The sequence below is a fragment of the Brachyhypopomus gauderio genome, chromosome 1, assembly GCF_052324685.1.
Source record: "Brachyhypopomus gauderio isolate BG-103 chromosome 1, BGAUD_0.2, whole genome shotgun sequence".
Lineage (NCBI taxonomy): Eukaryota > Metazoa > Chordata > Actinopteri > Gymnotiformes > Hypopomidae > Brachyhypopomus > Brachyhypopomus gauderio.
The window spans coordinates 48883390-48895824 of NC_135211.1; the positions used below are offsets into that span (position 1 = coordinate 48883390).

Here is a 12435-nt window from a genome sequence, read left to right on the forward strand (position 1 = left end):
AGGCCTATGAGGCAGTAAAAAACATGACTAAATAATAATAAAAAAAAAACAGAATTTATCAACATGCTGACAAATACTTATTTTGGTTTGTCATGGTGTTCTTGTGGTAGCCAAGTATAATAAAGAAAGTGAGTGCATGTTTACTTACAGGGCTGTGTGTGTGCGTTTTTGAGGCCATGGGACATGAAAACCACACAAGACATTTACTTCTAATTATTTGATTTTCAGAATCATAAATATTAGGATCACAACAAATGTGATGGCTTTAAAAGACTGACTAATGTGGACTTAAAGTCATTGTGGTTGTTGAAGGGTGTCTGCTGCCCGTGTATCCTGTTCTGGTCGATGGCCCCGCCCCAGAATGTTCCCTCGCACGTGCGATCAGGTTCTTTCGTGCATTCTGCTCTTGTTGAGGTAAGATGTGCTTTGGTCTCTTAAGTAGTGTAAGACAATTGTCTAAAATGTGCTGTTTTTTAATATGCTGGGTTAATGTTCTTGTTTGTGATAAAGTTACTTGTGTGGACGTAAAGTTTAGTGAGGGAGATAATGAGATAAATTAAGAATAAAAGTATGTTATAATGTAATTAGCGCGTGTGCTAGTTCAATGCTATCATGCTGTTTGCGCTTAGCATGCTAGTCCGATTAGACAAATGTCAGAAATGTGTTGTTTTTGACGTCGGATTTTTGCTCTAGATTGTTTGGTTAATTGTGTTTAGATGGACGTTTTAGTGTATGAGATGGCAAATGAGCTAAATAAAGGATTAAAGTATGTTATAACGTGGTTAGTGCGTTCGCTAGTACAACGCTAGCATGTTCCGTGCGTATGCTAGCGGAACGTTTTTGTGCTGTTGTAGTTGTCCAGAGTGCCATCAGTTTTCATTTATATTGCCTAGTTCTTTCATGAAAACGAGTTATTTGATGTTACATATATTTGCAGTGTACATGTATGAGCAAGTATACATGATTTGTATATGTATGAGTAAGAGCGGTTTTGTAGTTGCTCTAAGATGGCGTGTGGGTCTTGTGCCTGTAATGGCGGCGCCCAGTGCAGCTGACCACGAGGGCGCTGGCTGAGTAGGCGTGGTTGTAGATGTAGTGAAGTAGTAGCACTTACACGTACTGATTTATAACTGTACAATCGGGCGATTCGTGTATATGGTTTAATGTAGCCCAGATAATGGTGTATTTGGGTAAATGAAGCGTCTGCTGGGTCGAGTGTTGCTATGCATGTTTTGTGCTCGTTGGAAAACCTGGTCACGCACAGGTTTTAATTTTTTTAGTCAAAATAATGGACTATGAGTATGTTATGTATATAATTTTTTACGTTGTGTATAAAAATGTACGTGCTTGCAGAGGCAATTTGTGCTTTTTATACTAGTCTGAATGTGAATGTTTTTTTGTGTCGGTGGTTTGTCAGCACCAAAATGTATGTGAAATATGAATAGACGTCTATCACATTGCAAATGTAAATGGAGTTATTGCATTTGAATTTTGAGCTCAAAGTTGCTTGTATGTGTGGAACATGCGTGTTAGGCTACATTTTCATTTTAATATTGACACAGAAAAGCTTCCATACTTATATACACTAGCCCAAAAACTTGATAAGTATGGTGCTTTAGTGACGCTGTATAACTGTAGCCTTAAGTAGAATAGAAAGATTCTAAGTGTCCAATTAATGATTCATGTCGTTATAGCAGCTTTTTAAAATTATACATATGAATTATTTTAACCCATTAATGTTTACTAACTGTTACAAATGTGTTCTGTCTATTTTCTATGAATTGCCTGTTGGTGAAGGAGAATTCTGCTGGAACACATTAAAGGTATGTTTGAAGTGTATCGTGTATGAGCAGTGGTTGAACTGGTATACTTTTATAAAACGGTGCACACAATGAATGGTGAGAGTAGTTGATGTGCTGCAGAATAATTGTTCATTTATGATGAGTATCTGTAGTGATATGTAAACACTTGGAAGCAATAATGTAAAATGTATAGAAGAGAACTCAGAAACTGCAGCTCCAACTTCTCAAAGTCCTGTTCAATGTGTACCCTGTCTTAATTGTGCTTTGATGTTTGAAACTTGATTAGGTACAGTAAGTTAACCTGCTTATTGCCTAGACTAAATTTATACTCCTATTTGGAACAGAGTAAACTGCAGTGTAGCGGATGTCTTGAAGTAGTCTTCATTGTATTCTGTGTTGAGGACAATTTGATGCATTCTCACAGTTTAATTGGCTCATGAATATTCTGTCCAATAGTTTAAAGATTATGCAGCAGTAATTACATGAATGCAGTGAATGTGTAGTATTTGCGCTAGAAATATTTAATGCATGCTATAAAATAGCCCATCAAATGGTAATACACTTGTGAGTATGTGCAACAGGTATCACATGTGCTGCTGATTACATGATACTGATCAACTTTGAAAGATGTGAAATGTGCTGTTGGTGTGACAATTAAGACACAAGAATAATAACACACACACAACGCCTGCTGGTTGAAGATGCCACACACACGCGATAATCTTGGAGCAACGCCTGCTTGATGAAGATGCCACACACAACGCCTGCTGGATGAAGATGCCACACACACACATGCATTTTAGCTGTGGAGTTGATTTTGTGTTGAGTGGTGTATACAAAATTATTATATAGTATTATTAATTTAACAACCTGTGTTGAAATTGATGCTTAGAAGTTAGAATGGACTAATATTTTAATTATTTTCACATTTTCATTTTAAAATTAACATAGATAAACTTCCATACCATACTTATATACACTAGCCAAATAACTTGATAAGTATGGGGCTTTAGTAATGCTGTATAACTGTAGCCTTAAGTAGAATAGAAAGATTCTAAGTGTTTGTCCAATTGATGATTCATGTCGTTATAGCAGCTTTTTAAAATTATACATATGAATTTTTTAACCCCTTAATGTTTACTAACTGTTACAAATGTGTTTTGTCTATTTTGTATGAATAGCTTGTTGGTGAAGGAGAATTGTGGTGAAGGAGAATTGTGCTGGAACACATTAAAGGTACGTTTGAAGTGTATCGTGTATGAACAGTGGTTGAACTGGTATACCTTTATAAAACGGTGCACACAATGAATGGTGAGAGTAGTTGATGTGTTGCAGAATAATTGTTCATTTATGATGAGTATCTGTAGTGATATGTAAACACTTGGAAGCAATAATGTAAAATGTATAGAAGAGAACTCAGAAACTGCAGCTCCAACTTCTCAAAGTCCTGTTCAATGTGTACCCTGTCTTAATTGTGCTTTGATGTTTGAAACTTGATTAGGTACAGTAAGTTAACCTGCTTATTGCCTAGACTAAATTTATACTCCTATTTGGAACAGAGTAAACTGCAGTGTAGCGGATGTCTTGAAGTAGTCTTCATTGTATTCTGTGTTGAGGACAATTTGATGCATTCTCACAGTTTAATTGGCTCATGAATATTCTGTCCAATAGTTTAAAGATTATGCAGCAGTAATTACATTAATGCAGTGAATGTGTAGTATTTGCACTAGAAATATTTAATGCATGCTATAAAATAGCCCATCAAATGGTAATACACTTGTGAGTATGTGCAACAGGTATCACATGTGCTGCTGATTACATGATACTGATCAACTTTGAAAGATGTGAAATGTGCTGTTGGTGTGACAATTAAGACACAAGAATAACACACACACACACAACGCCTGCTGGTTGAGGATGCCACTCAACGCCTGCTGGTTGAGGATGCCACTCAACGCCTGCTGGTTGAGGATGCCACTCAACGCCTGCTGGTTGAGGATGCCACTCAACGCCTGCTGGTTGAGGATGCCACTCAACGCCTGCTGGTTGAGGATGCCACTCAACGCCTGCTGGTTGAGGATGCCACTCAACGCCTGCTAGATGATGTGCCACACACACAAGATTAATCTTGGAGCAATGCCTGCTGTATGAAGATGACACACACATGCATTTTAGCTGTGAAGTTGATTTAGTGTTGAGTGGTGGTATACAAAATTATTATATAGTGAGTAAACATGGTTGAGTTTAGTGTCCAGTTGAGTAAGTGCACAAATGATGAGCTGAACAATGTATTATTAATTTAACTACTATTGAAATTAATGCTTAGAAGTTAGCATGGGCACGATAACACCCAGCAACATTTTCATAATACATATTCTGTTTCACAATGCATTATGTGGTAATATGTTTTAATTGCTAAAGTGGAACCAAATGGAATGTTTTTGTTTAACTTGTCTGTTAGATTAACTACGCTATTGGAACAAAGACATTTAATGTGTTAAATTGTTTATTTATATATACACTAAGTGATCAGTGCTTAGCACAAGTAGAGTATATGAAACAGCTGTTACACAGGTGCTGCTGACATCAAGCTCCTGAATCAGATGAAGAATGAATGTTGGCGTTCCAAGGAAGAAGCAAGAATGTCCTGTTGAAGCAAAGCCTGCTGAACACATCTCACACACACAATACATTTTTAAACTGTTGAGCTGAAAGTGTTTAGTGATGTACATATTTGCAACTTAAGCTTGTCTGATCAAGTATTCTGATGTGGTTATTTGTTTTAAAGCTATACAGCTTTTAAATGAGCAGTAAAGCGTGGTTTTGCTCATTGTATTCTGAAAAATGTACATTAGTGGAAATGGTCCCTTGAATCAAGTCCCTTGATTATAAAGTAATGCTTAGTTTGTATAACATGGTGTTAGGAAGGCATTTACTTCACAGTAATTTCTATATGCAATACTGTAACAATGTATGCAAGTAAGAAATTAGTCATGAATACACCTGTCACGAATACAATGTCTGTTCTGATTTTTTTTTACCTTTTTTCTTTTTATGATTTGATATGTGCTGTTTGTATTAAGTAATATTGATTGATTAGTATGTCGTGTTGGGATAGACATCATAGGTTTTGACTGGTTGTGTGTTTGTATTTTCAGATGCCTCGCACGAAAGCTTCGCTGAGGTCGGCTGCAGCCAGGAGGAGGATTACGGAGCGGCTTGTGGCTCAGACTGACGGGGTTCTGGCTTTTTCCCCTGACAAAAAGGTCCTGACTGAGACTGTTCCTGTGAGCCACAGCTGTCCTGCAGACCAGATCTCGTCTCTGACTGACGGGGTTATGCCTTCATCCCTTGACAAAAAAGGTCTGACTGACACGGGAGTGCTCCTGAAGAGCACTCCTCAAAGCAATTTACAAACTCAAGCTGCCAAATACCTGCCAAATACCTTGCCAAATACCTTGCCAAATACCTTGCCAAATACCTTGCCAAATACCTTGCCAAATACAATTGCCAAATACTTGCCAAATACCTTACCAGATACAAGCTGCAAAACTGATTCTGATGAATGTGTACATGTGGATATGCTCAGAGGTTCTTTTCATCAAGCTCATCCAAAGTTTGGCATAAACAGTAACAAACAATGTGTTGCAAATAGTATTACTGCCATCATGACTAACAAAGTAAAAAATGTGCTTTCTTGGACAATCAGAGACCTTGATGATGTTCTGCTGAATGGTGACAGATTCTACAGCAATATAAGAGATGCCGGCAAAATTCATGATCCATTGGGCTATTTATATGTTACAGATGTACCTACAGAATACACTGTGTGTGGATATGACTTTTCAATAAATTTTCATGATGAAATGTTTACTGGGAAGTTTGGCGTCACTGAATATGGACCGTTACAAAACGTTCTTATGTCACATGATGAGGCAATCCGAAGAGTGTTTATGCAATGTGAAGCATGTTTGTTTACTGTTAAAGAGAATACATGTGCTATCATTAAACAAGACTCCTGGTATGTGCTGATTGACTCTCATTCACGAAGCGAAAACGGTGCACGTATTGATTCAGGCAAGAGTTTGGCTGCTTTTTATGCTGACATGGAATCATTACTTAACCACGTTATGATACTTGGTCTTTCACTGAAAGCTGAAGGAGCACAATTTGAAGTTACTGGCGTTGTTGTGAACATAACTGGCAGAAGCACAGCGGAAGAGAAAACACAAGGTGGTTTGTCTGTCACTACACACCGAGAGCTCTACAGCAGTGTGCTAAAACGAAATCGTAACACAAATGAAAATGAAACTAAAAAAGGTGACGCATTTGACCGTTCACAACCCTGCAGCAAAGCAAACGTGCAAAGTAAACGCAAAGCAGCTGACAATGATTCCGAGGTGAAAACGGTACCCGAACTGCATGTTGGTAAACGAATGAAGCATGTAAACAACCTTACCGATGTATCTGTGAGAAATGACAGTGACGTGCTGATTGGCGACACACAACGTGAATACTTTCAGTTTTGTCCATTGACAGTGAAACAGCAGAAGACATTATGTTTAAGGCAAAACGTTGTGTACATCGAACATGCTCGTAGCGACCAAATCATACCAGTACCGATGGGTGATCCTTGTGAAACAAAAACTATCATTGGTGACGGTAACTGTTTATTCAGATCACTGGCATTTGCAATTAGCGGAAGTGAGAAAGAACACAGAAAAATACGACGTGCTGTAACTACACAAATGGAGAGAAACGAATCTAAGTACATTAACTGTCTTCGACAAGGGTTTTCATCTGTTGCAAATTATCTTGCTACTTCCCGAATGAAATACGTGGGAACCTGGGCTACTGAAGTTGAAATACAAGCTGCAGCCGATCTTTTTTTTACCAATATATTTACATTCACTAGAAATACGTGGCTAAAATATTCATCGTGCAATAGTTGCGACCAAGATGCGGGAATATACCTCAAACATTGTAGCGAGTCTCATTATGAAGTAGTGACGTGTGTTAAAGTTCCTGATGGACAGACCTGTGCCGCACTAGGTTTAAAGAGATGTGACAGCAGAAAATCAGAAACAAAGTCCAGTCGCTCTGAACTTGAGAAACGGAGAATCAAATATGGAACAAGCCAGGAGGAAAAGATTCAGAGAACACTGAAACGATACCGTGAAAATGAAATATACAGAGATAGTGTCAAAACACGTAGCAGTGTTGAATACGCAACGAATTCGCAACATAAAGAACGGAATAAACAGTTAAGCATAAACAAATATGCGACGGATATGGAACACAGAGGAAAAGTTAAACAAGCAAGTGTAAACAAATATGCGACGGATATGGAACACAGTGGAAAAGTTAAACAAGCAAGTGTAAACAAATATGCGACGGATATGGAACACAGAGGAAAAGTTAAACAAGCAAGTGTAAACAAATATGCGACGGATATGGAACACAGTGGAAAAGTTAAACAAGCAAGTGTAAACAAATATGCGACGGATATGGAACACAGGGAACATGTGAAACAATTAAGTATTAATAAATATTCCTCAAATGAACATCACAGAGAGACTATAAAAAGACAGAGTTTTGACGCTTATCATACCGATCCAGAATATCAAACGGCTAAGAAAAAGAAGAGTATGGAGAGGAGTTTTGAAGCTTATCATCATGATCCTCAACATCAAGCAGCTAAGAAACAACTTGGTATTGAGAGGTATAAAACAGACATCTGCTATGCTAACGTTACTAAAAACAGAAGTAAAGAAAGAAAGAACACAGAAAAAAGGAAACACAAAGATATTAACTATGTGACTGAAAACTTCAGAGAGAAAATAAGTACTGGTCCTGAATATGTGTGCTCAGTATGCCATCGACTATTGTTCAAGAATCAAGTAATCAAATGCAGAAAAGATACATATCTCAATAAAGCCCAGGAGGTTGTTTCCATAGCAGAGAGATGTATTACTGACACATACTTACATCGATGTAGTCATACCTGTGTTCCTAAGTGTAACATTCAAACTGGCCCTGCTGGATCACTGTGGATTTGCTACACATGTCACAGAAAGATTCTTAATGGGAAAATGCCAGAAGAAAGTGTTATGAACAATCTTGCACTAGAACCAATTCCACCTGAACTACACAATCTAAACTCACTTGAACAACATCTGATTGGGATGAATATTCCATTCATGAGACTTGTGTCTTTACCAAAAGGTGGACAGAATGGTGTTCATGGACCTGTTGTGTGTGTTCCATCTAACATTACAGATGTAACTGAAGTGCTACCAAGAACAGAAAATGTTGATTTGATGATTCGCATAAAACTAAAGAGGAAATTGACTTACAAGGGGCACTATGAGTACAAATTTGTTAATACAGAAAAAATAAAGGATGCATTATTGTACCTCAAACAACATAATGACTTTTACAGAGATGTGACATTTAATAATGACTGGGTCAATCCACTAAATAAAACTGAACATGAAACACAAGAGCCTGATGACACATGTACACAGCATGTTGATGAGGAGAACAATGATGAGAATAATGAATCTGAAGATGTGGATATAGATGAAACCTTGCACGACAGACAACAGCACGGTATGTTCATGGATACCTGTTTACAACCTGTTGATATTGCACAAGAGGTTTTGGATCAGCACTTTGATGGCATAATGTCTGTGGCACCTGCAGAAGGTAATAATCCTGTAAGGCTCTTGAACGATCATTCAAATGAGGCAAAGTGTTTTCCAGTTCTATTTCCAAATGGTACGGGTACTTTTCATGACCACAGAAAAGAGAAACTCACACTGAGCAGATACTTGAACACCAGAATACTCAACGCAGACGGACGTTTTGCAAAGAACTTGGATTACATTTTTTATGGTCAATATTTGTCAGAGTTAAATCAGATTGTGTCAAATGTGTCTATTGCATTGAGAAAAGGACATGATACACGCAACAAACCTGTGATTACATCAGAAATGTTGACTAACAGAGAAGCCTTGCAGAACATTTTCAATTTTGATGAAGGGTATAAATTCTTAAGACCTATTCGTGGTACACCCCCTTTCTGGCAAAGTGTTCAAAAAGACCTGTTTGCAATGGTGCGACAACTGGGTATTCCCACATGGTTTTGCTCATTTTCATCTGCTGATCTGCGTTGGCCAGAATTATTGCAAACTATTCTCAAACAAGAGGGGAGAGAAACTTCTACTGATGATCTAGACTGGTCAGAAAGATGTGCTCTAATAAAAACTAACCCTGTCACAGCAGCCAGGATGTTTGAACATCGATTCCACTATTTCCTTAAAGATGTGATTATGTCTGAAGCACAACCGATTGGCGAAATTGTTGATTACTTTTACAGAGTTGAATTTCAACAGCGTGGCTCACCTCACACTCACTGCTTGTTTTGGGTCAAGGATGCACCTCAAGTGGACAAAAATGATGATGATGAAGTTGTGTCATTTGTAGATCACTATGTGACATGTGAAATGCCATCGGAGGATGACAAAGAAATGCATGACATTGTTTCCAGTGTACAACAACACAGCAAAAGACATTCAAAATCATGCAGAAAAAAGAAAACAACTTGTCGTTTTAATTTTCCACGCCCACCGAGTAGCAGAACATTTATAACAAGGCGTAAAACTGACAATCCTGAAAAAGATGCTAAAGAGAAAGATGAGAATTATGTGGAATCAGCCAAAGGTAATAACATGCCTTCAATGGAAAAAGATGTAGCAGAGGCTATCATGAAAAAAGTAAAAGATGCGTTATTGAATACAGATGTTATCTTTGATTCTACTGAGGAGTTATTTGCTTCGCTTGGTATAAGTCAAGAGATATTTGAAGCTGCTTACATCAGAGTGTCTCGAAAAACTACTTTTGTCCTAAAAAGAAAACCAGGTGACATATGGGTAAACCAATACAACAGAGATCTTATACGTTGTTGGAATGCAAATATGGACATTCAGTTTGTAGTTGATGCATATTCTTGCATTGTGTATATAATCTCTTACATTTCCAAAGCTGAGAGAGAGATGGGATTGCTTTTGTCACGTACTCAAAAAGAAGCCACAGAACAAGGTAACCTTGACGCTAAACATGCTTTACGGAAACTCGGAAGTGTATTTTTACACAATCGTGAAGTTTCAGCTCAGGAAAGTGTGTACCGACTTACTAACATGAAACTGAAAGAAGCCTCTCGCAAAGTGCAATTTATTCCTACTGGTGATAACGTAGTGAGAATGAGTCTTCCACTTCACGTAATACAAACGCGAGCTGAATATGACAATGATGATAATCAAAACATATGGATGAACAGCATCACAGACAGATACAGATATAGACCAAAAACGGACGAATTTTCCCAGATGTGTTTAGCCAGTTTTGCATCGGAGTACAGAATATTGTCAAAATCTGAAAGTTCAGCTCGTGATGCCATAAAGTTGGAGAAAAGCTTAGGATTCATAAGGAAACGGACACGAACAGATTCTGCTGTTGTGCGATACGCTCGCTTTTCACCCACAAAACATCCAGAGAAGCATTATCAAAGTATTTTGCAATTGTTTTTGCCTCATTATTTGGATTGTCAACTCAAGCCACCAACTTTCAACACTTATGAGGATTTTTATAAGACTGGGTTTATCAAATATTCTGATGAAGAAGTCCAATCAGTCAAAACAATAGTAGACTTAAATATGTCATATTTCGAGAAAGATGCTGACACAATAGATGAAGCCGAGGAACAGTTAAAAAGAAACGGTGCAGTGGAAGATGCTTGGGCGGAAATCTGTCCAGAGAATGAACGTGAACGTTTAGAATGTCTTCACAGAAAAGAAAATCCTACTGATGAAACAGAGCAAAATATTTCTGCTGCTGACATACCTGATTTATTACCAGCTGAACCACGCTGTGCTATAGGAAAAGAGAAAGGTATGCGAAAAGAGGAAGCAATGTATGTGCTTCGTTCACTAAACGAACAACAGTCTGAAATATTTTACAAAATTCGACATTGGTGTTTAGAAAAGACACTTGCTAAAAACCCGCAGCCATTTCATGTGTTTATATCTGGTCCAGGTGGTGTTGGAAAATCCATGTTAATCAAAGCAATATACTACGAATCATGTCGCATCCTGTCCCGATTGTCAGATAATCCAGATGAGACGCATGTGTTAATAACAGCTCCAACTGGTGTAAGTGCATTTAACATCGACGCTGCAACAATACACAACTGTTTCTCTATATCACCAGAGGTAACGCTGCCTTATCAACCGCTCGGAGATGAAAAGATAAATTCACTGAGAGCTAAATTGGGAAATCTACAAATTGTCATTATTGATGAAATCTCAATGGTTGATCACAAACTCTTATCGTATATTCATGGCAGATTGAGACAAATTAAACAACAAGGAGATTATTCTGCTTTTGGAAATGTGTCTATAATTGCAGTTGGAGATTTTTATCAACTTTCTCCTGTGAAAGGAAAGTCTCTATACACTGAGCCTAAAGGTGTAAATCTATGGCAGAACCACTTTGCATTGGTTGAGCTGTCACAAATCATGAGACAAAAAAACATGGAGTTTGCTCAGTTACTGAGTCGTTTAAGGAAACACAAAAGACAAGATAATTTGTCAGAACATGATGTGAATATGTTGAAATTATGTGAAACAGGTGGTGAAGGTGATGAACTGGACAGTACTGCTCTGTATATTTATGCAACAAATGCTGAAGTGGATGATCACAATGCAAACATGTTGAAGAAGGTATGTGCAGACATTACTATCATTCATGCACAGGACTTTGAAAAGGTTGCAAAAACAGGTCGGCTGGAAAAAATGCATGGACATCATGTTCATACTACCCACACGTCTTTACCAGAATCTCTTCACATCGCTGTAAATGCTCATGTTATGCTTCTTAAAAACATTGATGTAGCAGACGGACTTGTAAACGGTGCATTTGGTACAGTTGCTGAAGTGTGTTTTGATTCTGAAGATGACTTTCCAGCCAAAATATATGTCACATTTGAAAATGAAAGAATAGGAAATAAATTAAGAGCAAAACATCCTTGTTTAAAACCAGGATTTGAAAAAGCCACTCCTATTTTCCCTGAAGAAGAAAGAGTGACAAAAAGTGGTGGAATGCGACGACAGTTTCCCCTGAAATTAGCTTGGGCTTGCACTGTTCACAAAGTACAAGGTCTTACTGTGGAAAAAGCTGTTGTGTCACTAAAAAAGATATTTGCAGCAGGACAAGCATATGTGGCCTTGAGTCGTGTAACATCTTTGGAAGGGCTTAAGATAAAAGATTTCAAAGAGAGTGCTATTTATGCAAAAGAAGACATTGAACAGTCATTACATAACATGCCTCTATTTATTGAACCAGTGACAGAGCTGCCACCTCCCTGTGGGTCATACAAGATTCTTCTGCACAATGTTGAAGGACTAACATGCCATGTGGAAAACCTGAGACATGATACGAGGTACATGGAAGCTGACATTATCTGTGTGACAGAAACTTGGTTACAACCAAATGATTGCAACATTGATATTGAATTATCTGAATTTACATTCTATAGTAAACCCAGATGTTTTTCATATGACACTAGTCAGGT

At 37.8% G+C, this 12435-nt stretch overlaps 2 long non-coding RNA genes across 4 annotated transcripts; one reads left to right on the top strand and one right to left on the bottom strand.

Moving 5' to 3' along the window:
- Nucleotides 1–399: 399 nt before the first annotated feature.
- LOC143523333 (uncharacterized) lies at nucleotides 400–12428 on the top strand. 3 transcript variants are annotated; one of them, XR_013133308.1, is made up of 7 exons: nucleotides 400–414; nucleotides 1798–1823; nucleotides 2984–3038; nucleotides 4961–10754; nucleotides 10899–11014; nucleotides 11493–11584; nucleotides 12207–12428. It is a non-coding gene; the product is annotated as an uncharacterized LOC143523333 (long non-coding RNA). The 3 variants fall into 3 exon arrangements; XR_013133309.1 differs by lacking the exon at nucleotides 400–414 and having other exon boundaries at nucleotides 473–1823; nucleotides 10871–11014; XR_013133307.1 differs by lacking the exon at nucleotides 400–414 and having other exon boundaries at nucleotides 475–1823.
- On the bottom strand, nucleotides 2877–5415 carry LOC143523340 (uncharacterized). Its single transcript, XR_013133314.1, has 2 exons — nucleotides 5284–5415; nucleotides 2877–5247 (listed from the first exon to the last, which is right to left on the bottom strand). It is a non-coding gene; the product is annotated as an uncharacterized LOC143523340 (long non-coding RNA).
- Nucleotides 12429–12435: the final 7 nt, after the last annotated feature.